Source organism: Lissotriton helveticus, chromosome 5_1 (genome assembly GCF_964261635.1).
Source record: "Lissotriton helveticus chromosome 5_1, aLisHel1.1, whole genome shotgun sequence".
In the NCBI taxonomy this organism is placed as follows: Eukaryota; Metazoa; Chordata; class Amphibia; order Caudata; family Salamandridae; genus Lissotriton; species Lissotriton helveticus.
This window is the reverse complement of record NC_136065.1, coordinates 1,006,449,931-1,006,454,587: the sequence shown is the minus strand read 5'-3', so window position 1 is coordinate 1,006,454,587 and position 4,657 is coordinate 1,006,449,931.

Here is a 4,657-nt window from a genome sequence, read left to right as displayed (position 1 = left end):
GCAAAAAAGGACTACCAGATAGTTCTCAATGCTGGCGCCTTGTCTGGAAGGTAAAAACACCGTGCACCCACATATATTATGTCCGACTCTGATGTCAACATAGTTTGTTATAACATGACATAGCATGTGTATTTGTAAAGCGCACGATTACCCGTAGGTGTCCTGGCGCTGAATAACAGATGTTTATTGTTACCCAACTCAATGGTACTCATTGTATCGACCTCAGATGGATGAAAGGCCGAGTGGACCCGCCAGGATTTGAACCTGTGACCATGAGGTCGAACACATGCCCCTGCAGTGGCTGCTTTAGTCCACTGAGCCACCAGAGTCAGCTAACTCCAATGAGTAAGCAGAGGTTAGAGTCTCCCAATGTGGCTTGCCTTGTTGTTCCACTGTCCCATCTTGCCACTGACTTCACTGGTCCGCATGATGTCATTGTGCCCTTGCCCTGCCGCTTGATGTTATCTCAAAACACAAAAATGGATAGCGGTACAATCCCCGCAGTCATTGAGCTTCAATAGTTCACGATCAATTGATAGATGGCAGAGTTTAGTTTGCGACGGTTCAGGCAGCATAATTATAATAACAGCTCAAGTCCCACCTGTTTCTGCCGAACTCCTTGGGCGGGTGTCTTTTTTGTGAGGGTAGGGCTCACTTATACTCTCACTGCTCCAACAGATTTAAGGCACTCATGGGTTACAGTTACACATTTTATTTGCATACACGGTTCAGCGATAAGCCTTCTTCAGTGCAAATTGTGTAAGCATTGTGCCCAGCATGCAATTCATTTGAATAATGAGTACATCCATTCCATTTGATGGTTCCTGAGAGTCATGACTGGCAAAAAAGGACTACCAGATAGTTCTCAATGCTGGCACCATGCCTGGAAGGTAAAAACACTGTGCTCCCACATATAATATGTCTGACTCTGATGGCGATATAGTTTGTTATACTTCAATGTGTAAGCACAGGTTAGAGTCTCCCATTGTGGCTTGATTTGTTGTTCCACTGTCCCATCTTGCCCCCCGACGTCACTGGTCCACATGATGTCATTGTGCACTCTGTGCCCTCGCTCTGCTGCTTGATGTTATCTCAAAACACAACTATGGGTAGCGGTACAATCCCCAAAGTCCTTGAGCTTGAATAGCTCACAATTGATTGATCGATGGCAGAGTTTAGTTTGCAACAGTTCAGGCGGCCTAATTAAAATGACAGCTTCAGTCCCACCTGTTTCTGCCAAACTCCTTGGGCGGGTCCCTTTTTTGTGAGGATAAGGCTCACATATAATCTCACAGCCCCAATAGGTATAAGGCACTCACAGGTGTCTGTTACAAATTTTATTTGCATGCGAGTTTCAGTGATAAGCCTTCTTCAGTGGAAAATGTGTAGGCATTGCTCCCAGCATGCAATACCTTTCAATAATGAGTACATCCACCCCATTTTATGGTTCCTTAAAGTCATGACTGGCGAGAAAGGACTACCAGATCGTTCTCAATGCTGGTGCCATTTCTGGAAGGTAAAAACACTGTTCTCCCAATTATATTATGTCAGACTCTGATGTCAATATAGTTCATTAAACTCCTATTAGTAAGCACAGGTTAGAGTCTGCCATTGTGGCTTGCCTTGTTGTTCCATTGTCCTATCTCGCCACCCGACTTCACTGGTCAGCATGATGTCATTGTGCCCTCTGTGCCCTCGCTCTGCCGCTTGATGTTATCTCAAAACACAACCACGGGTAGTGGTACAATCCCTGCAGTCTTGAACTTGAATTGCTCACAATCGATTGATCGATGGCATAGTTTAGTTTGTGTTGGTTCAGGCAGCCTAATTAAAACAACCGCTCCAGTCCTATTGGGTGCAGTGGTTGCCTGTGGGGTGGGTGAGTCTTGGGTTGCGAAGCTGTCATAGAACTCCTTGACTTTGCGGTGTAAGAAGGTGGCTAGGTTGTTGCAGAGGTCTTGAGACGGGAGATGTTTGTTGTCTCTGTGCTGGGTTTAGTTACGTTTTTTGACCACGGCGAAGAGTTTGCTGTTGTGTGGTTGCTGTTGATGCGATCCTCGATAGCTGCTTTCTTTGTTGTTCTGATGAGGCAGTGGTGTGCGGTGACCTCGGATTTAAAAGAATTTGTTAATTAATTATTATTTAACATTCCATCAAACACACCTACAAACTAGCAACCCACAACTAAAATAGAATTAAAATAAATCAATATTAAGTAATGTACATAATTAATTATCAATTAAATATTTAATAATAAATAAATATTAAATTGTTGATTAATTATTACCTAATTAAATTCCAATCATATAGCCCTACAAACCCAACAGCCCATACCTAAAATATAACTAAAATATAAGGTTATTACACAATTTATATAATTAATAATACATTAAATATTTAATACAACCATTAAATAATAATTGTTAATTATTACTTCATTAAATTCCCACCTACAAACCCAAAAGCCAGCACATAAAACAAAACACAAACATAACATGATTATGACTTACTTAACTTCCCAACCTATACCCCTACAAATCTAGCAACCTGCTGCAACGCTATATATTGCTATTAGCAATTAAATACAAAATATACATCCCTTAAAATTACAAACTATATTTAAAAAATATTATTCACAATTGTACAAAAAATAATAACACATAACATTAATATATGAACTGAAACACATTAAGATCATCAACAAAACATTTTTTTCCCGCCTGTTTTAATAAAAACGATATTAACAACAACGATATTCTTAACAATATTACTTGCCTGAAAATACTATATTCCTAGGCAACGATATTTCTGCCCAATGATATTTTTGTATCACAATATTTTTTTCCGATATTTCTTGCTCCCAATATTTACCACTCGATATTTCGCCCATATACCGAAGAAAATTTGTTATGAATACACAGCATGGAAGCTGGGAGGAGCACTCTTTTGTGGACAGACTACATACGTAGAGTTAAGCTTTACCCTCAATGAAGTAAGCTTTACCATCAAAGGAGAGTGTTACAAAAAGGTGTCATAAGATTACATTTATGTTGCATGTGGTGAACATAAAAGGCACATGAGGCAAAATATTGCATATTAGATTCTTTTGATAAAGAGAAAGCTTTTTTATTGTATCTTTAAGAAAGCCAATGTATGTACATGTCTAAAGAAAAGCTGTAAGTCCAACAATATGTAATCATTAAAGCATAGTGTAAGAAATTGAGTTGTTAGTTGAGGGTTTGATTAGCTATCCATGTCAGGATAAGACACTAAAAACAGAACATTTACCTAAGTTCAACACCCTGGTAGTTATGGCACAAAGCAAGCAGGCTTAGTTAGAGACACCCTAACCAATGGGGTAAAAGTTCCTGGGGCTAACCCTAAACACTTTGGGCATTTTAAAGATGGCTGAAGTCTTCGGTCACACTAAACGTGGGCTTCGATGGCTGGGTAAGTGTTTGTGAAGGTACAATGGTAGTCCCTGTATCCTCTCACATCTAACACCAAAATACAGTTAGGTACAATCCCTGTACCCACAACAACCTCAGAGCCTAAAGTCTTCATTAACAAAGCAGAGCTCTCAGAAACTGGACAGTGAATATGCACAAATTGTTTTGGCATTCTGTTTTCCTCCTTTGAAGTGTGCCCCAAATGTTAAATATAAACCTAGCAGACATGCCAACCTGTCAAACAGGGTGTGACACTGTAATGTCAAAAGGGGTCCACTGTGATTGATGTCTGTGACTGTGGGAGGCCTCTTTGAAGCATGCCCGAAGTGTCATGTGAAAAGCTCCAGTAGACCTGTCAAGCAGGATGTGGCATTTGAGCAGGACATGGCACTTTAATGTAAAAAAGGATCCACCCCCCAGACCCTCTCCTTGGGTATTTTGTCAGGTTCAGAGGGGTCATATCTGCCCATTCAGGCCAACTTACTGTTTTGCTCCTGGAAGCAAGTTCACACCTCAATCATGTCTGTTTAAATGCTAATTACTGGCTGGCAAAAGTTGGAGAACGAAATGCAAAATCGGCTACCAGGTGCTTCTGGCAGGACAAAAGTAACTTTTTAAAAGTTACCTTTTCATAATATTTAGAACAAACCAGACATCACCATTGAATTGGATTTTTAACAGCTATAAATAGCTGTTTAATTATGTTTGTAGATAGTCCTATTCCTGAGATACAGGATTAGTATTTAATACTGCATTCCATTGTATTCCAATGTAACAGCTAGGTTCGAGATTGCGGAGTTGTGATACGCGGAGCTCCGTGAAGTGGTAAAAAACTCCGCCTCGCTACGTGCAGTTTCCATGAGTGGGGGGAGCTGCTTGGCGCGCCCGTTTACATTACATTTCTATATTGTACGCAGTGCAAAGTGCGTTCTCAGGCAGGAAATCGCATGCAAATGGTATGTGTGGCTTCATGTTTTTTCTGTGACTTTTTGTATTTTTGTATTTTATCCTTTACTTCCTTATGTCTGACTTCCTTCCTTCTCCTCTTTCTTTTCTTTTTTCTCACCACCCAGTGCCATGGCAGGGCAGGGCCACCAGTGGACCGGCGAACAGTCAGCACCAGCCGCCTACCTTGTGGACAGTGGTGCCACCAAGGGGCGCAGCCCAGCGCAATCTTTTGTGAGGCAGAGGTGACAGCACTCATTTTT